The sequence below is a fragment of the Anser cygnoides genome, chromosome 6 (assembly GCF_040182565.1).
Source record: "Anser cygnoides isolate HZ-2024a breed goose chromosome 6, Taihu_goose_T2T_genome, whole genome shotgun sequence".
In the NCBI taxonomy this organism is placed as follows: domain Eukaryota; kingdom Metazoa; phylum Chordata; class Aves; order Anseriformes; family Anatidae; genus Anser; species Anser cygnoides.
This window is the reverse complement of record NC_089878.1, coordinates 23,938,499-23,966,273: the sequence shown is the minus strand read 5'-3', so window position 1 is coordinate 23,966,273 and position 27,775 is coordinate 23,938,499. Positions and strand designations below refer to the sequence as shown.

At 37.1% G+C, this 27,775-nt stretch overlaps 2 long non-coding RNA genes across 5 annotated transcripts in view; one reads left to right on the top strand and one right to left on the bottom strand.

Moving 5' to 3' along the window:
* LOC106029940 (uncharacterized) overlaps positions 1-27,775 on the top strand; it is a 338,557-nt gene that overhangs the window by 160,862 nt on the left and 149,920 nt on the right. For all 3 annotated transcript variants that reach the window (XR_010832504.1, XR_010832505.1, XR_010832506.1), the window contains 2 exons: positions 20,322-20,542; positions 24,148-24,214. This is a non-coding gene — a long non-coding RNA (uncharacterized lncRNA). The remainder of the gene's footprint in view (positions 1-20,321; positions 20,543-24,147; positions 24,215-27,775) is intronic.
* LOC106029937 (uncharacterized) lies at positions 1,518-15,971 on the bottom strand. 2 transcript variants are annotated; one of them, XR_001203418.3, is made up of 5 exons: positions 15,868-15,971; positions 14,249-14,345; positions 4,238-4,324; positions 2,671-2,791; positions 1,518-2,347 (listed from the first exon to the last, which is right to left on the bottom strand). It is a non-coding gene; the product is annotated as an uncharacterized lncRNA (long non-coding RNA). The 2 variants fall into 2 exon arrangements; XR_001203417.3 differs by lacking the exon at positions 15,868-15,971 and adding an exon at positions 15,707-15,841.

Here is a 27,775-nt window from a genome sequence, read left to right as displayed (position 1 = left end):
AAATTTAAAGCTTGGAATATTCTCCCCTTTCTAGTGATTTCTAATGGACCTGACTATACTCTTTCTTTCTAGAAAACTCCGTGAATTGAGAGTAATTCTGCTTAAGTCAATACTGCCACATCATACAGAATTAGGGTCATAAAAGGGAAAAATTGTTGTCTGGACCTCTGGTGAAATGAATAGTGACTTGTTAAATGGGATTAGAGATTAACTGTTTTATACATACCCAAGATAATAAAAAGACTAGAAATGCTTTTTAGCCTACAGCAGTAATGAGGCATCCAGGTCCACCAAAGATTTCTGACATCTAGCCCAGTTTTAAAAACTTGCTTTCTAATAGTAAGGCACCAGCCAGTTTTACCAAGGATCTTGGCAGCTGTTTAAATACCTGTTTAAGTGCTGAGCAAATATAATAATAATAATCATTCTCTGTTCCTAGGGAATTCTATTTTTGTCTTTAAAATGACATGAAAGAGAAGGTGGAAGAACCCATCTGAGATGGCAATGAGAGGCTGAAAAAATGCCTAGTAAGACCTGAAAGTTCTGTTTTGTTTAGTTTTTATGGATTACCTACATATCCAACTTGCTGTTGTTGTGATACTTTCTTTTGCAATTACCTGAAACAAATCAGCAGGTTATTAAGAACAGATGCAATCCTTTATATTCATAGCCCAAATACTGAACATTAGAATTAGATATAGATGTTTCCCTCAAGGACAGTATTTACTATGTAACTTCTGCCTACTTTTGGACATATAATCACATGTTTTTTCAATGTCCCCACTGATCACAATGACATTATTATATTTATATTTGCTTTCAGGTTTCATATGATAAAAGAAAAAACTGCTAGTTATACAGTAATTAATCCTTGAATGACAGAGTAGCTATAATTATGATCGCAGGAACAAGTAATCTACAAGAATGTAATTACTCTGGGCTGTGTTCATCAGAAATCATCCATGAAAGCCCGTGGCAGCTACTGAAGGTCATGGATCACAGCTCAGTCAGGCTATTCATTTAAGCTTGGCCAACTTTGTATGTTTTCCCCTCACCTTTTGCACTGTTGTATGCTGAGCGTGTACACTTGACAGCAGTAAAGATTTCTATCCCTCTTCTAAACATTTGCTTAAGTCAATAGGCTCTAATGTGTCCTACAGATAAAATAATTATTTTATTTCAAGGACAGCTTATGAATGCCAATGTACTTTATATAATGTGTTAATAGATACATATGTATACATATTCAACTTCTCATGCCCAGGTTTAATTTTAAGTAACCTGGACTGGAACCAAAACTTCAAGTGCAATTTCTTTTGGACAATTTGCAACAAAACAACTTTATGTAAAACATGCTTCTCTTAAATGTTCATTTAACAACATACTTGATTTGGGTGCACAAAAGATCTTCATCTTTGGGAGAGGACCTCATTAGTGTTTATACTTTTGCCTATATTATAATCCATCCAGTCTATCTAGAAAAAGTGGAAGTCCTTGCCCCTGGCATCCATACTATTTTTGCTAAATCTATGTCTGCCTTCAGATCGCATCTGCTCTTGAAAGAGGCAGTAGCAGACCTTCTGAAGAAGAGGCCCATGCCATAATTTCTGTTTGTCATTGGTTAGTTAATACTGCCCCAAAGGTGCATGGATAGATATGGGCCATTCATACGGCAGGTAGATTTTCCCCCTGAGCACTTTAATGCACTTCAGACACCTCAGATTATGTCTTTCATCCATGGGTGCCAGTACTGGCACCAACAGTGTTCCTGTAGGATAACATCATGGTCAGACAGAGGATCTGGCTTTAAGCTCAGCTTTGGAGCCACATCTGCATAGCAGCAGAGATTTAAATTAAAAGACTATTTGAATTAGGACTTTGAATTATAAACTTGGCATTATTAAAATGACAACAGAGGTGCTGAGTTTTGTCCAGGTACATTGACTCCCCTGGCATGAGAGAGCATGTTCCTTCAATGTTGATTTTGAATCCTCATCTTTAAATAGAAATCCTATTGATGGAGGGAAAAGCTGCTATCAGATTGCTATGCTATTGGTATAATCTATTTACTGTAAAATGGAAAATGACCCAGGGAAATAAATGTGCTATGCAAGTCTTGGTAAGACAGCTCCAATAGAAAATATATAAAGACAAACATAGTTTTCCTGCATGTGTGTCACAGATTTTTAAAAAATCTAAAGCATGATTGTACTTTGGAGCTGCCAATTGTCTGTGCTGTCTTTGCTAATGTGAAGGCAATCCCGAAGAGCATGTTGATGAAAATCCTTGCATGTTTACATCACATCTGCTGGGTGTTTACTTTCTTAAGTGGCATGTACCCAGGAACCTAAAAAGAAACCAAGCAGTGATAATTTAACATTTTGGAATGGATTGTATAGGATCTGCACTTAATGGTAAGGCTATTGCCAGTTCAGTCAGTCAATTAGAGGCATTAGAAATAAATAGGAATGAATAAATAGGAAATATGAAGAATTCATTTTCATATTAATCTTGCTTGTGAATAGATTCACTTCACTAAACAAACCACAGCATGAAGTGTACTGCTTTGGAGGGTGTGAATATTTTTGACTTCATGACGTTATTCTCATTATTTAATATGTCAAGAAAAAATGAGCTGATAGGGCTTGCAAGGTTATTTCTATCACTTACTTGGGCCAGCAGAAATTAAACCTTTCAGGTACTTGCTGACAAGTAGTTGTGTTTGACCCAGATTTCTTTTCTTTTTCGTGTCAACACTGCCTTGGTTCTTAGGTCATGTTGGCATAGAGCACTGCAAATTGGAAAAAATATATATTTTTTTCATTTCTAAATAGGTAAATCATTTGGTGGATAACTAAGTAAGAACTTGAAAATTATTTGTAAGAAACTATTACACATTACTGTGGAAAGAGTACCAATATTTTGACCACTAAAAATGCTCTGTGGCCTTGATCACATTTTGTCCTCTAAACAGTTTTAAAGAAATGGATCAAATGCTTCATTTTCAATAAGAATACTAAAAGCTCACAAAGAGCCCTTTGCAAAATCATGCTAACTGCTATGAAAATACAGTAAATAGTAAAGTGTAATATGAATAAGACAGTCTTACTCCTTATAAATGAATATCCCCTAATTATTATTTGAATTTTGGAATAATGATGCAACATTGAACAAGAAAGTCTTATCTACCTGCAGAGTTAGTTATTAGCTAGAAATAGAATAAAAATATGCAAAATAATTACATTTCATTTTTAATCACAAAATGGATGTGTAGCAATTGAGTAAGTGAAAGTTAAGGTGTGCAGTTAGCGTTTCACAAAAGAGGAAGCATAGAAACACGGGATAAAAATAGACAAAATGGGAATTTCCTGAGCACATGAAAAAATATGGGGAAGAAAAGAGTAAAAATTGCAAGAAGAAACATCATGCACATAGACAAAAATTTAAGTGACTTTTTCCATCTGACATTATTTCTAATAAATTCAGTTTTATTTTGTGGTGTCAGATACTGCTAAAACGTCCAAGACCATAACAATCAATTGAAAATTGTGACAGATCAAGGATTTAAAGATATTATAATCATTATTCAGGCTTTTCTTTCTTTTGTGGCCACCCAATTTGGCCATTTCTTATTGCTTTTAACTCCTAAATTTTAGAAGATATTTAAAGAATAATTTTATAAAGAAGATACTTGTCTGGAATAAAAGATCACAGATGTGCTGTGATCAAGGCTGTGCCAGTTCACATTATTCAGATATGTGGCCCAATTCTTTAATTTTTATTGAAATATAAAACTTTGGAAATGTGGCCACCTGAATGCTGATGTAGTGATGACTCTCACAAGTACACTGAAACAAATCAGTGTCCTAAGATACATATGTGTACTTCACCCATATGAACCATTTGAAGACAAAAATTTAGGAATGTCAGGACTATGGCTCTGTGGTACCATATGCACTGAAACATAATTGATTCCAGTCAGATCTTTATATAGTGTCTTTTTAATATCCAGTTTTGGATTAAGCCAAAGCAATTTTCAAATTTTGGCAAACCATCAGATTTGGGAATTATTTAAGTGTGCTAAAGTGTCTCATCCTTCATTAAATTAGCATAAATATTTCTTCCTTATAATAGCTCTGTGATGATTCCAGGGCACCACTGCTTTGGGGTGTTAACTTTAACATTGTGGCTTCAGAAGCTGGCACTAATTGCTTCCAAAAAACCTGGCCTTTCTCACCTCTGTCTCTTCATTTTGCTCCTGTGCCGCCTACTCCCTTATGCCAGCACAAGCGTTCGTGTAATCACAGTCCAGGTTGAAGTCAACCTAGAAAAATAGACAAAACTTTCTTTTAGCAGGGATGTCAGGTTATGTACACTTAAAATTTTAAAACAACCATGTTACTTAAAAAATGTGACTAAGACACTGGGGAACTCTTACCAACCCATCAGAAGATACTCTCTGCCATGTTTCAAGAGCTGGAAAAGCCTCCGCACCCGTGCTCTTTCCCTTATCTGCCGAGCTGCTGTGGCTGCTTGGGATAACTGTTAGAAATAGGCTTTTTTCTTCCCCCATTTTCTTGGGGGGTTGCGGTTTGCATTCTTTGAGAATGAATAATGATTCTTTCCCATAAATGCATCGATATCAAGTCTTTTTGCCTTTATCACAGCAATAGGACATAGAACCACTGCTTCGGGTTGAATTGAAAATGCAGCACATAGCACCCTGAACAAACCTCACCTAGCCCGGAGTGGCTCAGGCCTGAAAACAGATTTAATAACATACTTTTTAAAGGTCTGCAACTAAGATAACAATATGGCTGGCTGGAAAACACCCATTAAACAACTTTGAGCAGAGAAAGTGAATGATGCATGATGCATCACACGGAAAGTAGGTAAATGCATCAGATTTCTGTTTGCCTTGCGAGGTATGCTTACAAGCGGTATTTTTCATGGGATTGAAGTGAGGTGAAATCTAAGGAAAGAATGGTTGTAGAATGTTTATTAGATAGAAATAAAGAAATATGACTGTGGGTCACCTGCTCTGAACCACTACCTGACTTCAGGTAAGAAAGTGAGATTAAAATCATGTAACTGTGGCACATAATAAAAATGTGTAACTGGATATTAATTTGCTTAGGAAAGGAGCTGGGGAAATATTGAACACCTGCTCAAGGGGACATGACAGGTAGTAGAGCTGGTTAATTAAACAAATATTTGTGAATAATTTATCTGAGATTGTCAGAAAAAGATAATCTTGACTCTTTTATTTGATGACTATTATGTACACCAAATTTATGGAACAGTGAAAATTATTAATAATTTACTCAATGATTTATGGGGGAATAATTACTGTTTATATTAATGGACATTATTATTTAACTAGCCCTGACATAATAAATAGTCTTTCAACAGTCTTGGTTATCACTAACAAAGAATAAACTATTTGTAACCATGAAGATTTAAAAAAAAAAAAAAAAAAAAGTCGTGTATAGATATAAAACCCAAGATATTTCGTTTCAAATCCAAAATGAGTATGTTATTTTTTCCCTCTTTTTTTCATAGGACACTAGTCCAGATATTGTGCTTCTTACTTGAAATGTTATATCTGTCAAAGGTTACGTGATAATACAGAAAACACTTAAAGCTGTAAGAATTGCCAGAATTCATGCAAATTTGTGTAATATATTCAAAAATTATTAACAAACACATTTAGCAATAAAGAAATATGGATGGGTCATTTGCTTATGACAACAATCTTCCTGAAAATGTATATTGTTTTCCAGGAGGAAATTCATATTCCTATTGTCTCGGGAGTTCTCCAACTCAAAGTGTACCAACCCTTTTTAGGATAGGACCATCTGAGCTGAGCTTCTGCAGCCATAGTTGCCTGGTTGCCTCATAGCTAGCTAGCTTGCTTTTTTTTTTTTTTTTAAATTGTGTTTTAAGAATGAAGGAGGGATAATGAAAAGTCAGCTACACCAGGCATTTACCAATCTAGAATTTTATTATGATATCTTTATTCCTTAGTGGCATGACAGAGCTGAAAAGAGAAATATTTGTAGGCACAAACCTCACTTCTCCTCCGATTAATATTGAAATAGAAATGTGATTGGGTCAGGAAAAAGGCGTCTCCGGTGATGAGTTACTACCACTTACTGTGTAGTCTGCCAGTTCACCTCTGTGTCAAATGATGTTCTGCCTCTAAGGAAAAGGAGACTGCTTAGTATGACCACTGTCTTTTTTTTTAAAAAAAAAAAAAAAAGCAGATGGTGTGGAGTGGGTGAAGAAGATGTAGCCATCATATCCAAGCTTTTCTGATAGAGCATGTACAATGTATAATGTGTGGGGAGTAGCTGTGCTGCTGTGCACCATCCCATACACATTCCAGCTGTGTCAAGGCCTCTGAAGATGTTGGCTTTGGATTTGACAGACTTGCATTCAACTATCTGCAGCCAGTGAAACCAAAGGCCAGTTATGTGTCTGTGCATCTGTATTTCCTATTAGTAAAATGTTTGTACTGAAAAAATAAGGAGGCATTTAGACACCCCAGATAAGAGAGCTACGGAAGTCTTAGTTTTTTTATGTTTTCTTTTCTTTTTTTTTGTATTGTTTTGCTAAATGCTCGGTAACTACCTAGAAAATTAATGTAGCATCTTTGAAGTTAAATGCTCCCTGTCTACAAGTGATTGTGTATTGCCTTCAGGAAGTGATTCTGATGTCTTTTAATGGACTCTACAAAGGAGATACCATTCCTTATACTTAATAATAAACTATTAATAATTCTACAAGAACGAGAATTAACATTTTTGACTACTATTATTCAATGTATTTTAAAACCTTTGCTGTGATGAGAATAAGTGGAAACCTTCAAATGCTCCTGTGTAGGTTTATATTCACCAGGTTAAGATCTCTTGAAAAGGGAAATCTTTATTTAAATAATTTATCACCAGGGTCATCATGAACTCTACATGTAAAATGAAAGTTGATTACAGCTTGCCCATCTCCAAGCATTCAAAAAGATGACTTAGGATCCAAAAAGGTATGTCTGGCATAAAGAGAGAGAGAAAAACAAATTTAAGATAAATTTGTATTTCTTTTATATTCTTACTTTTCTGGAGTTCTATACAATGAACTTTTCACTACTAATACAGTTAACTACATTTAGCTGTCAAAATGCATCCGGCATTCTGACATTTTAAAGTTCTTTCCATTTCGTGGATTTCAGGACTGACCCAATTCTCATTTTGCTTTTCATTCACTATTTTATCAATACAGATTCAACATTTTTGCTTGCCATTTAATGAGAAGGCATATTTCAGTAGAAAGATAAAGCTTCTAATGCATAAGGATTTTAAAAATATGTAAAAGGTGTTGAAGAAACTGTAGGAAAAAAAAAGAGGAAAAAATCTTAACATGAATAACCCTTTTGTTTTTGTAAATAAAATAAAAAAAAAAAAAATAGAGAAGATATCCTGTGTGAAATAGATCAACCAGCATTGAAGATAATGCCTGCTGATTATGTGTTTCCTTACATTCCTGTGGGTCTTTGCAAGTAAATATATGAATGTATTCTTCTAAAATTTATTTGCTTTGCTGGACAACATAACTATGAGAAAACTTCCTCAATCTGAGAACTTAGCCTCTAGGAAAGAATGTATCCCCAGAGATGAGTGACTTTCTCCATCCTCATGATAATTTTCCTGTGCTTTGTTCAGTCATGATATCTCTCTTCTTGCATCTGGACCTTCAGTCCAGAAGCATTCTGCTCCTTCATCTCACAGAGAAATAAGGGAAGTGAAATTGCACAGTGAGACAAACCTCAGTGATTTGCTTTCCATGGGGTGAAGCACTGTCTCTGCAGAAAGAACAGGGCTTCCTGAGCTATGTAATGCAGACTTCTGAGCAAATAACAGTTTAATGGGTGTCAGTCAACCTGAGATACTGTAAAAACTTTGTAAGGTACAAAGAAATGTTTCTGAATCACATAACAGTTGAGGTTGGAAGAAACCTCTAGAGGTCATGGTGTCTAACCACCCTGCTCAAGCTGGGTCATCTAGAGTGGATTGCCCAAGTCCATTGCCAGACAGCTTTTGAACACCTCCAAGGGGAGAGAACTACAGCCTCTCTGAGAAACTTGTTCCAGTGGTCAGTCTTTCTCACAGTACAAAAGTGTTTCCTGATGTTCAGAAGGAACCGCTTGTGTTCTGGTTTTTACCCATTGCCTCTTGTCCTGTCACTGGGCACCACTGAAAAACGTTGCAGTGCCACATTTCTTCTCCCTTAGATCTTACAGACAGGATAATGGATGTCTGGTTAGATGCAGATCGGATTGTCTGGTAGGTAGCTGTGGATTTATCACTGTTTTACAAAAGTCCCATTTCCACATGCAGTTCTATTTTCATTACTATACTTCTGATAAAAATACTAACTTCAGAAAGTCCTAGTCATGGATTTGTCATCCTGGATCAAATGAGGAAAAAATACTAAATACAGAAGTACTGCCAAACAAACAGCAGACCCATGCCATGTCATGTTCCCCCAGGCTTCTCTGATAATCACTAATTGCTCAAAAATCATATATTCAAAATAGAAAATAGATCTCATTCCACAGAGTGACATCACTTAGAGGAAGATATGACACACTACATCTCCCTGCTCTGGGTACTTCTACTTGCCAGCATCATGTTTATTCTTGTTTTAAATAATTGAAGTGCTGGAGCTTCTGCTCTTTTAGAGAGGAGATTGTTTCTCACCTGAATACAGCTCTCTCTTAAGTGATTCCTACAGAGACAAATTTTCTTCTGATTTTCACACTCCTTTGTACTAGACTAAATCACATTTGACTCCTTGTTAATGCCCTTTGTTATCTTTAAGCACTTATAATGTGTCCAATTAGTTGTATAATGGCAAGCTATACAAATGCTGGAGGAGGATCTTCTAAATGCAAAATGGGAGCTAGGCATTGATTTTCTGTAAAAGCAGAGCACTTAACTGCACAACACTCTGCTCTCTCCTGGGCCAGATCCAAGTAAGGATTTAGGCACCTAAGACAACAGTTGGGTAGACACAAATTATCTAAATCCATTCAGTCACTATTTAACCTTTGGGGAACCTAAATTCAGTACGGAACTCCCTGTTCCATCCTCAAATTCCCAAGCACCTAGAGTTGTGCTTCTGTCAATGCTCAGACCAGCTGAAGTCTATCTAGTTAGCTTATGCTAGTCAGCATTTTCCTTCCTTCCTTTTAAGTTATACTCTGAATTAACATATATTATATAACATATATATTTTCTGATCATTTCAGCTAGCACTATGCATTGATTATTTTTCTGAACTTTTGGTCATATTTAGGTATCATTTTCTGGGACATTTATTGCTTTTCTGCGTACATGTGGTATTGAGTTTTAACAGAAATTGAACATTTTAATGTACTTGTTTATACATGTATTACGCTAAAACAGTGTTTGAATTATTCAGTCTTGTCACAAACGTTTGTCTTTACAGACTTTTCCTTCTGACATATATACCTTTGAAATGTCTTATTTTAGACTATTAACTTGTAATTTTAAAAGATAATCATAATTGTTTTCATTAATAACTGCTTCCTCTCTGTAGGTCAATATACATATAGACCTTCTTTATGATTCTGTGATTCTTTAGTCATAATGATATTTTTTTTCTCACTCACCAGAAGAAAAATGCAAATGGCATCTTGTTATACTTTCCTGGATGACCTCTTACTCTGTTCTGATACATTTAGACATACTGATAATCTTCATTTATGTTTATAATCTATGAGACTCCTTTCACGAAGGCCATTTCAGGTGGCTTTATGTGTAACACTTCCTGAGATGCTTTTCAGAGGGTTTTCTAAAATTTAAATATATCAACTGTCTCACTCCCCTCCATTGGTTTCACAGTTCTTTCAGGAAAATAATCAACTTTGGTAAAAGTTCTTGTTTGCAAGCACATGTGGAATATAGCTTATAACATCATAATATCCTTGTTAAGATAATTTGTGTCTTGAAAGACATTGTGTTGAATACTGGATGAAAGAGACAACTGCAGTAGTGGGGCTCTGCTGGGTAACTTAGCTAGTTTACAAGGCTTGATTCTGGTTTCAGAATACAGCTTTTATCCCAGCAAACTGTGTTTTTTTTTTTTTTTTTTTCCTATTTTGAATATAATTGAGTGTCTGGGTTGTTTCCAGAAATCTCAGTTTGACTGACCTTTGTAACTCATTGACCTATGATCACTTTCATAGATCAGGAGGCATTTTCTTGCTCCTTACTTAAATAACTTCAGAAATTAAGTTTAATGCTACCAAATACCAACTAATGTCTCTTTCCTTGGGATTACCTTGATGTCCTACAGTGTGGGAAGCAGTTTGTGTTTCACAAACACTTCCAAAACAGCTGAGGATCAGCTGTGTACTTGCAGACTGCAGACAGTGTGGTAAGGATTAAGAACTGTTATTATTGTGAGAATAAGTTGATGGCTGTTATGTTCTTTATGAATAAAAACCCTGTGGTGACTTCTCATTAAATTATTATTTATCAGTAGATAACACTAAATTGAAATCTCCATACCAACATAGGCAGAAATTCTGTCTGTAATGGGGAAAGAATTAGAGTTGTTTGTTGGGTCTTTTTTTTTCCATACTGAGTCCTTTCACTATTTGTTCTAGTTTTTGTCCTTTTTCAGCCATTTTTGTTTCCTTAAAAAGCCTGATCCTCCTCCAGCAGGAGTCAATGAAATCTTGCCGTTAACTGCGAAGGAAATGAAAAAAACATGCCCTCAGATACCATTGCAGGCTATTCTTTTTTCTTTTTTTTTTTTTCTTTCCTCCTGCTACTTCAGTCTATAGTTCTGGTCCTTCATAATTCTTCTGTTTATTGTTTCTGTTTGTGACTGTTCTCTTATGTTTCAGCTCATTGATTTTGCATCTTTGGTTCTCAGTAGCTTTACTACTCAAACACACTGTTTTCCTTTCTAGAAAGGAAATAGGTATTTTGCTGTACAAACAGCTTGTTTGTTGAATTTGATGCAACAGCAATCATCAGCCCTCCATTCAGTAAGGTTAATATCCTGTGAACACCAGTTTTAGCCTACTGTCATCCCCTCTTATGTTCATGGCTTATGAGGGGATCATGTTTTATTTGCAGGACTTATCAGTGTTTTCTTCTTCTGGTAATTGCCTGACCTGTTATGATTGTTGTTTTGAAGTATTTACTGACTCTCAGATCTTTCTCCCTACTTTATCTTTACTCGTTTTTATCAGCAGAGGCTCATTGACATTTTCTTTGTCCAGTGCCCACAAGCAGATCTCTCATTGAAAGTTCCCATATTCTAATGATGGGCACTTTGATCTCGGTAAGGTTTTCTGGTAGCATTCAGGGGGAAAATATCTAAAATTAATGGTATGTTTTATGTGGTAGTGTGCTGTTTTTACTACATATTGAAAACAGAAAGCATTTACTTTCTTTTGCACCCCATGACAGTAATGTGTTTCTGATGCAAAACCAAAACTGAGCTAATTTTACAACATGTGAAACTAACAAAATTTGCTTGGAATAACCCCCACAGAACTTTAATTTTGTTTCAGAATATGCCTTTGTTTATTCTTGTACTGCAAAATGCAAAGTAAATGCCATTAGTGCCTTTACACACTGTGCTCTGTGCAATTTATGCTTAGCAGCAACAGACTTCAGCAATAAGTGGCCACATAGTGAGATGAACAGTTATATAACCACAGACAGTAATTGGATGCTATTAATGAGATTTTGGGATAACACCATTTTTTAGCTCCAGACATAGTTAGCTTTTTATAATCCAATTAATGCCACATATACTCTTTTTACAACGTATAATTATTTTCCTAATCTCCAGTTATGCTCTACAGAGTAACTGAAACAAGGACCTCTCTGCTTTACCTTGATTTGCACAAGCACCCAAGATTATGTAGCACGAGTATGGATTTTTAGCATGAGCCCCTGTATATGGATAGGTGAAAAGCCGTGTCACCTTGTAGGCAGCTCTAAGAAAAATGGTACTCTTGAGAGCCCTAATTCTTATGTTTGTTTTGTTTTGTTCTCCCTGTTCCTGTGAATAACTGCTTGTACCCCTAGAACAGGTTGGCTTCTTTTATCGCACCTACTCAGATACTCTGGATGGCCAGAAGCCAGAGCAGAAACAAGCATCTGTTCATACTTTACTTTTCTTTGTTATCAACTTACAGAAAGGAAGAACCTACAGCTGGGGTTAGGACCTGCTCCAGACCCCTATCTTTAAGGTATTATCCAGCATGACAGCTCTTGTTTGTCTGTAACTAAATGAGCTCAGGAACTGTTCTGGGACATTGGAAGGTTAAAAAGGCATAGCTCTAGTGTCCACAGTGGACAAACAGACACATAGCAGAATGTGTAGCAAAGCAGAAAAGCCTAGCCTTCAAAATGTACAGTTTTGCACTGAAAACTGTCACCTTGCCACAGGAGTAAAAGCATGATCTGACCTGATTTCCTGGGTAACTGCAGTTGTTCCAAATGAAGTCAGAGGGAGTTGCAGGTGCTCAGTGTTTTGGAAAAAGGTATCAAGCAATGAAACTGAACTTGCAAAGAATGTTTTTAAAATGAATGCCAGTTGACTGATGTTCAACTAAACATCTCAAATTGTGCTGCAGTTAGCAATATTTAAGGGACTTCATATGTATACAATCTAACACAGCAGTGCAATTGAAATAAAGTATTCCAGGAAATTCAAGGTTTTTTGTTTTGTTTGTTTTTGTTTTGTTTTTCTATTTCCTATTTTCTACTTAAAGTCACTGTGCTCTATCTGATTGGCTAATCTTTTATTTCTAGCCAAAGTCTGTATCTACAGAATTTAGTTTTTTACAGCAAACTTATTGCTAGCTGAAAAGACTAGAATTTTGGAAAAAGCAGTCACATTCCATAGTGTCCTAAGACAAAGCTACCTTCTTGTTGATCATTTGAAGTCTGAAAGTCTTGTTTTACCTAGCTTACTAAGAATTGCTCTTTCTAGCCCAGGAGGACACCTTCTCTAAATAAGCATTCTCACTTTCCTTTTGCTTCAGCACGTTGCATGCCAAAAGGCTTGGCAAGTTCACTAGCACTCCATCTCCATCTTGAGCACTTAAAATGAAGGGGGAATTCGAACAAAACAGTTTAAAATAGGCATATGGCTACAAGTCTGCTTCTTTGCAGATGACATCATGCAGTCTGCATCCTTGGAGGCTGTCAAGACCAGACTGGATATAGCCCTGAGCAACCTGGTCTGATCTCACAATTGACCCTGCTTTGAGCAGGAGGCTGTACCTCCTGAGGTCCCCCCAGTCTGAATTATTCTGTGGTTCTGTAGCTCAATATTCTTGCTTTTAAAAATTCTTGCACATCTGGAATGACAGCAGGGTTTGTTAAATACTGCTTCTCTTGTTGCATTCTTCCCAGTGTGCCAGGGAAGGCCGACTTCAGAAGCTCCTGCTTTTCCAGAGGCAAAATTCCCTTGGCTTTTAACTCAATAAAGACTGGAAGCTAGGCAACATGCAAGACATAACCTATAAGAACTTCCATAAGACTTCAACATTATTAATATACTAAAACTAAACTTTTATTGTATTTCAGTTGTCTACAATGCAACAATGATCCATGTTAACACCCCACTTATATTTCAAGAGAGCTCTCTCTTATAATTTCTGAATATATGTATTATTTGTATTATATTGTTATTTTGTATCAGAACTACCTATGAAATCTAAAATGCAGTTTACGGAGGAGATGGATTGCAGAAGAAAGTAGTGAAGTATTGCATTATGTTTTTTTAAAAGACAGAACTCTTTTTGAACCTAAGATTCTCAGAAGCAAAATGTCTCAGTGGTTCTCTAAATGTGAAGTTACTATAAAGAAAAAATTCAGGGGATGAGCTTTAAGCACTTGAGCTACTCCATACTACCTTATTTTGCAGATTCTCTTAGCAAACAATAAGTGTGAAGTAATTTATTCCACTTTTGAAAAGCTTGATAAGTTCACACCTTAGCTTATGAAATGGAGGCAGTTATCTCACATTGACTGTACGCTAAGCATCTACAGATGTAACAAGTGTGTTGGAAATGTATTAATTCTAATCAGTGTTGTTTTATAAAAATATATATTTTGTTCATTTTGGAGTATTCAGACATCTTTTGGAAAGAAAACCTGCGTGACCAGGATCAAGGTAAAGGAATGATCAGTGTCACCTTAAACATATGCCAGTGGCTGTTCCTGAGGCATGCAAAAAATCTTTCCGAGATTCAGCACTGCTCCTGCTCCAAGTCAGCAGTACACCTGAAATCCCTTATATGGAAAAATAACAGAAACATGGGAAACATTAGATTGATCTGAACTTCAAACTCTAGTCCTCTGCTGCTTTTGTACATGCTTTTCTTCCATTGTATTACCCCATTAAACAAAGCATTCTGATATGACGGATTACTTTGTGCCTTGCCAGAGAAAGTGTGACAAATTCAGACACCCCCCCAAAGATCCTATGCTGTGTAGGGCAGAATGAAAACTGACCACTGTGGCAGCCTCTGCCTCACCGATAACCACAGAGAGAGCCTGGAGCTCCTGCCCTGCATGGGAAATATCTCTAACTTTTTTTACTCTCCTGTATGACTTTAGGAGCTGCTTAATGAGATAAAAGTATAGCAAAAAACAATGGCAATAGCAGGGCTCACTGGTCAATAGGTGTGTTTTCTGCATGTTCACACTAACCCAACAGCAAAGGTCACCAAGGGCGGATTTAGGCTTCTGTCTAGCCCATTCAAAAATTATGTGAAACCTTCCCAAAACATTAATGTTGACCACACATGGGACAGTGTTCAATCAGTTTACAGAGAAAATTAGCTGAGCTGGATTTTTACTATAGAATTTTTTCCTTACAAAGTTACCAGCACTTTCTGTCTCTCACTAAACCAAATACTGAGAGAACAGTGTGGGTTTTTTTGTTGTTGTTTTGTTTTGTTTTTGTGGCGTTTTGGCACTTGTAGTCCAGACTGGAGCCATGATGAGCAGGAAGCTTAAAAACTTCAGGGAAAAGCTAGCTATAGTTTATGAATCTCTAAAAATTTCCCTTTCAGGTAGTGATGTTTGTCTTCATAAAATGCTTTGTCTGTTTCAATTTCAAAATAATATGATGGTTGTGGTTAGAAAGAAAGGTAAGCTAGAACATTTCAAAATGAATTACCAAAACACTTGTATCTTAATTTAAAGTTTGGAAGACGTTTTTGCAATTTATGTTTATGTTCAGAATTTATAACTAGGTATGATTCTTGCATGAATAAACAATATTTGTAATGAGTTCATAAGCTAAAAAATCAGTCTGTTTCCAGTCAACAAAGTACTTCAGTAGAGTTAACTATAAAACATCAAGAGCAGATTATTCCCAAATCACTAGAATGGCTGAAAAATTAGGAAAAAAAATAGGAACAAAAAAGCAGTTCTCTCTGTACAAATTCAGATTCTTCATCATTCTTCTCTAAATTCTTCATCATTCTTCTCTAATTCTATCTGAATTTCACTTCAGATGAAATCTGAAATTCTCACCTAATCACGTAAATTCAGGACTGAGAGCTTTGAAAAAGAGGACTGTCATCCACAGCAAAATTAGAAGAGCTGAGACGTTACCTGACTATTAGGGATATGCAAATACATACCTCAGACTTTACAGGATGGAGCTGAACATCAGACCAACTATGGCTGTGTCTGTACTGCACACCAGTGAAGGATTGGTGATCTCAAATTAGTTATGACTGCTGGTAGGTCTGGAACTAGAAACTGCCTGTCCAAACTCATACGAAGCTGAGACATTTATTACCTGAGGTGTATCAGTCTGTGGGACCCGCACTGCAACAGCACTGTACTGTGTTGTGTTTTCTGATCTTGTTATCATGGCAACTCTGTGTACCACATTCATTATGTCATATATACGTGTTCTGTATGACTTAAATGCAGATTCTCAAATATCAAGTGCCTGAAACATTTTAAAGATTGTTTATTTCTCTAACATTTTGCCTTGGAATATAATGTTGCTGTTCCCTTGACTCCTGTAAAACAAAATCAGAGGAGGGACCTCCAGGTCTAAGAGTTCCAGGTCTAAGGAACCCCTTAAAAGAAGGTATGAAAATGTGACTGAAAGGATGACACTTCCTGAAATATTCAGGAGGATAAGTGAGGAAGGTACTGGAAATATACAAATGAAGATATTGAAAACTGAATGCCAATGTAAGATTTGAAGTATAAATAAAATCTTTGAAAGATTTTATATAAAAAGTTGTGACACAAATCAGAAATGCTGAGTTAACTACAATAACAATAAAAATGGGCATCGAGGCTTACTATTGAATACTTCGATTAATGTTGCTGTTATTTATTGTATTTACTTACACTACACATACCAAAAAACGTTTATGTATTAAGATGAGACATTCACTCAACAGGCAGTAAGGGTACAAGCAAACACTAAAAGCAATGCTTGGCAGTATGATGGGCAGCAGTCTTGAGGTGTTTGCTACTTAACCTTTATCAACATTTTGTGGGTGTCACCAAGAAAATTTTTGAAGGTGATTAACCAGTGACTTTTGCAGGTATTTGTGGCTGGGTTACACTGCAAGTGAGAATGAGACATTTGGGTGTGTTAGGTCATGAGTTAAAGGATTCAGCAACAGGGATGATTGTATTGTAGGAAAGGGAGATGTGTGTACCATGCAACTCTAGATGAGAGTGACAGACAGGTTTTCACTGTCACTTCTAAAGACTTGCAACCCCTGGCCAATGCATCTCAAATGTACAACAGCACTAGGCATACTTCTCAGGTTAGCCCGTGTGATTGGTACTCAGTCTGAACACCCACGTTAACCCTATTTACTCACTCTCACTGGTAAGCAGTATTTGTGTCACAGCATCATTGCTAATTTCACAGCAACCCAGGGCTATCTCTGAGAATCTTTTTTTTTTCTTTCACACAGTTTTTTTTGTTTGTTTGCTTATTTGTGGTGTTGTTGGTTTGCTTTTCTCCTGTGAACTGCATTTGTATCAGAGCTACTCTGTCCATTTGAGAGCATAGAAAGCCACAGATTTCCATACGGATCACTACAGCAAAATGGGTTGCAATTTTCACCAATACCAGGGTTGATACATCACTAAAGGTTTTCTCTGTGGACTGTAAAATACTTGTTCTAAAACTAAGATAAGGGTCTGATTTAACTGAAAAATACCTTTAGAGGCAAAAGGGACATTTTTATGTGCCCCAGCTAGTTTGTAGCCCTAATTACTATTTCCCTCCTCTCTTCTTTCAGATGAAATCTTTTCCTACTTGATGCGTCTTCCTTGATTTTTCTTTCCCAGGCAGCCTCTGGCCTTTCCCATTCCCCACCGTGATGCAGGGTACCATCCTCAAGTTCTGCTGCTGCTCTCTGCTGACAATGTCCCCTCCCTGTCCCCTATTGCCACCTACTCCAGGAGGTGCCCAGCATTTAGCCTCTTGGCATAACCTACAGTCTCGTGGTCTTTCACTCTGCAGGGAAGCTTGGGAGCCTGTGAGCATCAGCTAATGATGTTTGGACAGTCTGGGAAGATGTCAAGTGTGAAGAATGTTAAGTACAGTGTAGGGTTTTGCACTCACAGTATGGAGACACAGTCCCTATTAAAAAAAAAAAAAAAAAAAAGAGGATTAGGACTGCAAACAGAATTTTTGTAAATCTACTCTGAACATTAAAAAAAATAAAAATAAAAAAAAAAATTGGAAAGATTGAAAGTCAAAATTATTTGCGATGAAGGCAACTTAATTGTTCTTATTGTTTGATTCTAATCCTACTGAACCTTTAATGAAACAGGCACAAAATAGAAAACACTTTAAACTGAAAGCTCCCTTTATCTGCAATGTTAATAGGGACACGTTGTACACTTCAGTTTTTTTTTCCATTCATTTGCTCCTAGATAAGCAGTATGCTATTACTCTCTGGTGGTGCTGTCTTCAGGGACTATTTCTGTCCGGCACTTGGGAGAATGCATTATGAGATGTCAGCATGTGTGAGCAGAGATAGTATGGCTTGTCATGTACAGATAGGCCATATTCTGCTATAAAATGATGGCTTTGTCTTTTATCACTGTCACGGTCTTACTTAACAAGCTGTGACTCTGTGGTTCGTCACAAAGAAAACTGTCATCCCTAGATACGTGCCTTGAATGTCCTTTCATCTTCTGTGCAGGTAGGATCTGCCGTGTGACATCAAGCAGAACAGTAACTCCAGATGGACTCTGCTAGTACAGCAGTATATTAACAAAGGGGTTCACTGGCACAGACCCAGGCTTTGCACCTTAGATTAGATTACAGGAATGAGGAAAACATATGTAAGCTTTTAAACAAAACAAGACCAAGTAATATGTCATAAATATAATTAGAAAAGGAAATGTTAGTAATCCGTCGTGTTTAAGTGATAATTTATTTATCATGGTGTTATTCTGAGCAACAGATAAATCTATTAGAGTTGCTTTGGAAAGCAAATAAATAGTGTTGGTTCAATTGAGTGATGACAGTTGAAGTATTTTGAGGAACCCAAAATTTCTGTAGTTGTATTTCTCCACATAATAAAGTTTAGGATGAAATCTGGATTACCACTGTCCTGCACTATAGACTGTGATGCTGTTAATAATTTTTCTAGATCTTAGCACTTCTATTCATAAGGTCACTGAACAAAGAAACGTTGTCCGTTGCTAGGATCAGAGGCAGACACCTAAAGAGAAAAGCCCTCAGCACTTCCAGAGGGCACATACATTAAATAGTTATACAGGGTGTTTAGTGAGTGCTTTGCACCAGAGCCTGCAGGTCAGAATTTCTCTGGCAGAGCAATAAGGACATATTCTGCTCACTTCAGCATTTTGTATGGCCATGGGACATATTATACTGCCAGAGTTGTGATTCTGCAGATCAGATTAAACTACTTTGTGGACATTAAAGTATGAATATTTCATGTGAGCTTTTACAGGGCTGAATTTAAACTACGTTGCTGAAGTACTTCTCCACATTTCTCTTTCCCTGGGATTTTGTATTTTTAAACTAGTCTTCCCTTGCATAAAGTTGGCCTTCCATGGGAAATCTTTTTAACTGTGTAAATTAGAAAATCAGAAATATTAACCCTCACGAAGTGCAGGCCTCCAATCCCAGTGCGGTAAGAGAAGGGGGAAGAGGAAAGAGGCATCTATCAGTCAACAAAGGCGTCTTCTGAGGGTTTAATATTACAAGAAGTGGAAACAGAGTAGTTTGTCCATTGATGGAAAAGTGCCGCATTCACATATAATAGTGCTGCCAGGTTTTGAGGGATGCCAAGGAAACCTGTGTGGACGTGTTAACCAGAAAAAGTGCCTGCTTGGCTGGTGCTTAAAAATAGAAAAGAGGGTGTTGAGTATACAGAAACTGATGTTGAAGAATTTTTGACCTCTTTATTTTGAAAAAGTGTCATCTCCCTCTGCCTGATCCTGAGTGTTCTCACCCACCAGTGCTCAGCATTTGAAATAAAATATAAGTCCTTGGAAATAAGGTTACAGATAGTCTTTACTCAGATAATGTTTCTCCATTGAGACTTAACACATGCTTCCCACTGGTGACTACTTTTAGCTATACTGACGATTGGTACCACTAAGCACAAATATGGACCATAAGGGTCATTTGGGCTCTGTCAAGGAAGAAGGGAAATCAGACCACTCAGTCTAAAATCTACACACGGATGAATGTGAATGGGCAGTGAATTCACCTTTCCTATCCTGGGTATGCTGCCAGGGGGACACCCAGCTCTGAGGGTCCGATTCAACTTGCTTTTGTGCACAAATTAAGCCCTACTGTAATTTCTGGATGTCTTCTTTGCCTCTCCCTGTCCAAAAAAGCCTGTATTATGTATGTGCATTAGCAGACAGACTCTGAGACTAAGCCCACATTCACCTCTAGGAAAAACATATATGCTAAGATTAGGTAGCGTTAAAGAAAAAATAATTGTGATTTTTTTCACTTGCTACATGGTAAGATTCATTTATCATGGCAGCTCCATCCCCTTGGGCCTTTCTACTTATTAATGGTCCTGGTTCTTGGTCTTATTTCTCATTAAAAATAGATTTTGTTTTCATCCTATGTGTAATCTGTCTCCCACAGAGATTATATAGTCCAAGTATGTGGTAATAAAAGTCCTAATGCAGTGACAAAAGGATGAAAACTCCCATGTCTTCCTGAAGAAAGTCTCACATAACGCCAGTTTGAGATTTTGTTTTCATCTTTTACAGTTGGACCACCGTGGAAGTTACACAGTTTGCGGTGTGGATGACTTCTGCAGCTGGCATCTTCTGATGTGAAAGTCTGCTGCCTCTTAAAGCAGAGACACTAGTGAGTTTTGCAATGCTCAAATTAGGTACCGACTTCTTTACAATGTGGTGAAAAAAGGGGGATTCACAGAAGCAAGCATAATGAGAAGGAACCCATCTGAGATAGTTCACCGGGAGGAGAGGTAAGTCTTAACTCTTTCCCAGAGGCTTAGCTGTCTTACCGATGCTGTCTTAGCCCCACATTTTCTCCTGGAACGAGACATTCAGCAGTTTTTCCAAACATGAGCAAAACTTTTCAAAACCAGCTGGTGGTAGTGCAGCCCATTTCTGTAATAACTCAGGTGAGAACCTAATGACTGGGTCATTTATCATGCATGCTGTTTTGCTTCCACTTTCCATCTCAGAGGAGACAGCATTTCTCTGTGTGCACAGATTTGCAATAGGTGAAATGTTAACTCTGTTGCAATTCGTAATTTTATGATTGGCTCCAGTGAGATCAGAATTAAATCCTCTGTGTGTGTGCATTCACACTCATTTAATCTGATTTAATATTACATACATTTTGTAGCATTCGCTGGATATCTTTGGCTTGAAAAATGGTATACAACATATTATTTATCATTTTTCTGCCATCTGTTTCATATGTTGCAGTAAGTCAGTGTACATAAAGGTTTGAGGCTGTGATAATTCAGGCAGAAAAATTTTGATTTAGATATACCGTTAATTATGACACTGCTGTGATGCAGACGTGTCTTCACAGTATATTAATACATTCTGAAAGTGATGGTGCTATGACCATTTACTATAACCCCCTTTGTTTTTCCAATTTGAATAAAAAACTTGTTTTATTCTGTTTCTATGAAATCAAATGATACGCTGCTTTTCTTTAGAAAAAAAAACAAAACAAAACAAAACCCGATTTGCTAATTCTTCTTTCCACAAATTATGTAATAGTTCCAATAAGAGCACAAACCAACATAAAACAGCTGGTGGGAAATTTTATTCAACATTAGGCACTTTCAAGCCTGAACAGTGTAATGTGCATGGCTTAATGCATCATATGTCTTTACTAATTTAAGCCTGCTTGTGCAAAAAGGGATGTGTAGGGACACCAGTGGACAGCTTCTGTTATGGAGTCATACTGAAGTTATAGGTCTGCCTGTGTTCACTGCATAATGGAGCCAGAGTTATTTTTACTTCCCATTTTTTTGTTGTTTAAAAAGTAATGTTAAAAACATTCAGGTGGAAAACAGGTTTATGCTCACAAAATGGCTGTGCACATAGCAGCAGTTGAGGAAAGCATAATTCTCTGGGGTAGCATTTTGAATTTAGACACTAACATCAGCTTTTTGAGATTTTTTGGACTTTCAGAGTTTGAAAAGACAAGAGTCAGGAGATTTGGGGTTGCAGTTAGATTTTTTTTTCTTTATTTTGCCCTTTTGGAGCCCATTTATATCTCTGATAATGCTGCATTTGTGATACGTTTACAATTTCAAGGTTACTGAGTAAGGAGTTGCTAAAATTTTTGGTAAAGCTGACTTGAAATATTTTTAAAAGGTGAAGAAAACCCCTTGATGCTGATTTTGATCATGTAGTATTTAATAGAATGTCAGCAGAACTAAATTTAAACATAAATTCATCAATGGATAAACTATGGCTTAGAAAGGGAAAGCAGTATTTTATTCAGATTTTGTTACATTCAGTGACTTGAATGTAATCATATGTAACAAATAAAATTAAAAGTGCAAGTCACTTAGACCTTTTATAAAATGATATGTATTTATTTGAGGTGAGAAAGGACATTTCAGAAAAATAAAAAGTCATCTGAGTTACTTTTTCTATTAGATAATTACTGACATATTTCAGATAGTGTCAGTAACCATTTCAAGTGATGTCAGTAACCAAGAAATTCCATCTGTGTTGAACCTTTACGGTGTTATGCGTACTTTCATCTGTCCATAAAGCCAGCTGAGTTCCTGCCCTCATCTGCAACAGATTCTGTATATGAGACATGGGACAAATCTGTAAAGGTTTGGGCACTAGTACACAAGTAAATGAAAACCTATCATACACAAACACTGAAGGCCAAATAATGACAGTCTCAGGGTACAGATACATGTAGTTGAGTGAATGTTAATGATTAAATCTCATTTATAATTTATCTGTTTATTGTCATCTTGGTTTTATTTATCTATTACATAAATATCTACAAAAACATCAACCTTTTTTGAACAGAAGGCAGTTTGGGGTCAGTACAAACATAATAAAACTGTTAGATAGTTCTTATAACCCACAGATAAAGGTAGGGGGAAAAAAATGGCTTTCAAAAATAACTTTTTATTACAGCACAGCAGTGAAAATCTGTTTCAACACACTGAAGGACCACTCCTATTTTTCTCATTGTTCTAGCGGTTAGGGGTGCTGTTATCTTAATAACAGATTAGATAGTATCTTCCAGACCCAGAGCTGCTGTGGAGTGATCTCTGAGCCGTGTTCCCCCATGCATGGAGACCCACCAGCAACAGGGTGAAGTACAGAACCAGCTTGGTTGAGCCAGGATTACTTGCTGGGCTCCCAGCACTGTCCATGCTGCACCAGCCTGCATGGCCAGCTCTGCATGCACTGAACATTTTGCTTGCATCCCAGACAGTCTCTCTCCATATTATCCACATCCCTGATGACGGAGAACTGTTTTATTTGGTACTGATTAGGCTGAATTATTTGGTTCTCAGAAAGCTTCTTGATATCATTCAAGAAGGCTTAGCAAAATGTATGGCATTCATATGATATATGGGAGAGATTAACCCACTTCACACATAATGAGAAAAAAAAGTAATTCTGAGACATGAAGTTGGTATGTATTTTTTTTCCCCATTTTTATTGATTTACTGAGAGGTGTTGGTTTATATACTGGAACTCTACTTCCTTTAATCATAAGGAGTTTATTCTGCTGAAGCAAATTACTTTCTTCAGCCTACAAACCTGCATCTCTTTAACAACACCACATAAACAATTTTTATTGTTTTCTGTTCCTGAACATGACAATCCTTTTCCTAAAGCCCACATGTGCTATACTTTTTGTCCTGTTCTTCATGTGATTTTCAAACCAGCTTAGTTGCTCTGGGAAATAGGTCAAGGCTATGGTCAATGCTATGTTGCTGCTCAGGTGTTAGTCTATGCAGTGTCAAGAAAAGCTATTCTATAGGGCCAGCCTGGATTAAATAGCAGGCGAAGGACACAGGCATTATTAGCAGCAGCTCCAGTGTCAAAGTATTTCTGTGTGCATCTCAGGCAGCGAAGCCTTAGGCAGAAGGCAGCCTCCAGAGAAAGTATGGGATGAGGTTTCTATTTTGTCATTTAAGTAATTAATAGATGGGTCGGTCATTCTGCATAGCTAGGCCTCCTGGTTTGCTTTAGATCTCCTTCTGCGAGCCTTTAAGGTAACAATTCAGGGAGGAAACCAGGCAGCCTTCCCTGGAAAAGCTAGGTGAGAAATGTTTGTGAGGGTGTGTGAGACAGGTGCTTGCCATTTGGTTATTGCTCAATAATGCTGAAGCCTGTTTGAAACCTCCTCTCCTTTCCAGAGCTCCTTAAAGAGAAGGCAAAGGTAGGCCTGTTGTAACACATCTGATCAATTTGTGGTTTTGTTATGTGCTTTCAAAATCTTTATACAAGTATGTACGTACATTTTGTACATTACATTTGTACAGCTGTAAATGAAAATGTTTTCTTTGTTTTAAAGACTGCAAAAATTTCAAAATCTTATTTTGTTGTGAATGTTTTGTAGGTGAAAAAATGCTGATGAATGCTCCTATTTTCCACTGAGTACTTACTGCCTTACAAACCAACACAAGGTAAGAATAAAGATTTAAATCTATGTTTGTGACAGAGTAGTATGTTTCCTATTTTATATCATGATGGTTTTGTGGCTTGAGCTAGAGGAGAACTGTGTGTGTGGCTTGTTACTTTAATCAACTTAACAGCAAATCCTGTATGTGAACTGGAGCAAGTTCTTTCAGGTTTTCTGAGGTTTCTGTAAGTGTAGAGAGTGTATAAGGAGTACTTCAAAGGCTAGGTGCAAATTTAATGATGCTGTTCTAGCTTTAGATTGTTGCCTAAGCAGAGTTCTTTAGGTTCACATAATAATAAGAAAACTGGTTTGGCGAAGTCAGAGAAAATAGGTAAGAAAGTAAAAAAGAGAAAAACAACAAAAATCACAGATGGATGATACTATAAATGGATAAAACTGTGAATAATGAAGAACACTACTGCCAGCTATTTAGAGAGTTAGATTATCTAAAAATCAATAGAAGACAATGACGGTTCAATATAGACAAATATAGAACAAGGGGACTTTTTGCAGACAGACTCTTGGCAGTGTTGGTTTTGTTTGTTTTTTTTGAAAAGATATCTGGGATAGATACAGAGCTGGTGCAGGTGGGCAAGGTACAGATTTTCCGTTCTATTCAGTAAACACACTTCAAAAACAACATGTTCAGACTCACAGTTACCTGCTGAAAGCAAACAAGTGTCTATTAAAGAAAGAATCAAGAAACAATGCTGGGCATAAACAAAGCAGTCAAAGTTGCTTGAACTAGAAGTCTTATTTCTGCTTGGATCTTCCGATGGAGAAATGTGACTTGTTTACAGTTGTCTGTACCTGGCCAGATCTCAGCCTTAGATTCTAGGTCTCTGGTTTGGGGAAAAAAAAAAAGAAAAAAAAGGCTGAAAATCTGGCTTCTTGGGCGTGATGTGGATTTTATCAAAGGGAAATACTCTGACAGTGCAAGCTGACACAGACATATGGCAGAGGAAAGAAGTAAGTGTCACCTGGAGCATCTCACACCTGACAAGCCCAATGCCATGACCTTCTGTAGAAAGTCATGACATGCTGAGGGTAATGAGACTTGCTTTATGTTGCTTTGCATCTTGCTATCTTTGTGATTTAAAAAAAAAAGACTAAAGCCTTCATCTGGCACTCCTTTATTCCAGTACCTATCAGTAAGGGTTGTTAAATGCTCCCGTTTTCACAGAATAACACTTCTCACTCGCTTTGCACAAGTGAGAAAGATTGTATGAGATCACAGGTACTGGAGTTAAGGCCAGTATTCAAAAGAATAACAAAAAGGAAAAATGAAAGAGCAACAAAGTAATGCATTTAGTAGGAAAGAAATGAGAGCACGCTTTAGAATAACTTTCTACTCTTGCAGTGGCTGAGTTTAGCGGGAGGGGAGCTGCTTTCCATTTCCATGTCCAAACCTATCTAATATCTTCCCTCTCCTGCCCATCAGCACACTGCATTAGCACACACCAGATAGTCCCTGCATTTTGCTGGACCACTTTTTAGGAGACTGAGTGATTTGCGCCCTCATTTTAAAGGTATATTTCACCCTGTATTTATACTTACAGACAGGAGTGTCAGTGGTCTCTCTTCTATTTTATCTGACATAATTATTTACTGGAGTTCTGGAAATTAGTGGTGTTTGGTGTTGTCCTATTATTTCTGCTTTGTAGCAGGCACCACATACTTCATGGCCAGAATAACTGGATTTGGGGAAATGAAGCCCCTGAGCTGTGCATTTGGATTCAGTGACTTTTCTTCTTGGCTTTCCTGTGATTTTTCTCTAAAGCTCTGGCCTTGTGTGTCCCCTGTGCCAGAAATTATATATCAGTATGTAAGAGAGCTCTTCTCCTGACAGTCCTCAGGACAAGCTCTCTGAGAGAACAAGGGCAAAAACTCTTGCAACAGACTGTGCAAGAAAACAGTAATGGATGATGTGGAAGAAAGAAACAGAAGTGGCACCAGTACCATAGGCTGTCTAGATTAGCAGCTAATACTAATAGCTAAAAATGCATCATGGAATTAGTTATGTGTGAGTAATCTGCTATCAACAAAAAGTAGAAAGAAAACTTGTTTCAGCTGACAGTAACTTCTGTTCAGTCCTGTCCATTAGTGGCATAAATAGTGCACAGACTGACAGGAGCCATCATAAATGTACATTCTCTCCCCTTGGGAGGTTTAATAAATATTTGTAGTTCCTAAAACTGGCTATAGTGTTTATTGATTTAAGCCTCTGAGATTCTACTAAGGAATAAATTTAGGGCTTCATTATGTATGTCATATGGATCTCTATATGGAGTTTTAAAACAAAGCCACTGCTGTAAATCAAGATGGGTAAACTTGTATGGGTATCTATTTGGGGTAGAGATTGATGCCTGTAGTTAGAATTGAGCTTTTATGTGTTTCTTCTTGTGGGATGAAACTTCTTTTCACTTTTATTTTTAATTTAAGTTTGCTTATAACGTCACCTTCCTTTAAAGAAATAAAGGTGTCAGCATTAGAAACTTAAGATCATCATTTTTAACATGATCTTGAATCAGTGTTTTTTATTTTATAAAAAATACCCTATTTTAGATTTAAACTAAGTAATGCAATGCATAAAGACAACAGAATGGAAAGAAATGCTGAATAGCAATGAGCTGATTGAAGTATACTTCCTGCTGTAAAAATAGCAGTCATTTAGTTAAGGTTGTATCATCAAGAATAGTGTGAGAAGCCTGAATTAGTTATGTTGGCAACCTGGGGTTCACCAATCTCTCCTGTGGGAGATTGAGTCTCAATAAACTTCAATCTCAATATTCATTACATGTAGTGTTTGAATAAATTAGTGTATAGTTATAAATTTACCTGTATGTTGTGTAAATTTATCGCAAAGTTAATGTATAGTAAAAAGATTATTAAAGTGCTCTTTTTTTAAGAATGATGCTTCAGAAATTAGGTAGTTATGGTTCCTGTAGCTGTTAGGGGAAATTCAGTTCCAGTCTGAACAAACAAGCTACACTGCTGTGTCATCTGATGCAGCCACACACTGGGGGGCTGATGAGGGAGAGGTAGAGAGCTCAGCCCTATCTGCTCTTGTGCCTCAGCAAACCCATATGAGGTAGGCTTAGACCCTGTTGATCATATGGTCTGCTTTTATCCTCAGCTACGTCCCAGCAGCCCTTGCTAAAATTAATAATAGCTCTGCAGGTCTGTCTGAGAGCAGGCTCTATAGGTTGAGAACCCTAATTAGTTACCCAAGGTTGTGTTGTTTGTTACACTACAAAACTGAAATCGATAGGAGGTATATGTAGCCTCAAAAATAGGAACAACATTCTAAGAATGAAGTAATGGTAATCTTAAAACAGGGGAAAACAAAGATTCTCCTGGATGGGAGAAATCTCTCCAAGGGTTGCCTCTCCGTCTATGTCAGCCCTTACCTGGGGTATGGCAGCATCTGTCCCCACCAGAACTTTATAAACCTTCAACTTCATAACCTCAGACCTCAAATCCTTCTGTGCTTTTCTGTCTTACCAGTGTCATGGGGTACCATGTGTACCTCTGAACCACAGACTTGTAGCAGTGTAATAAGTTT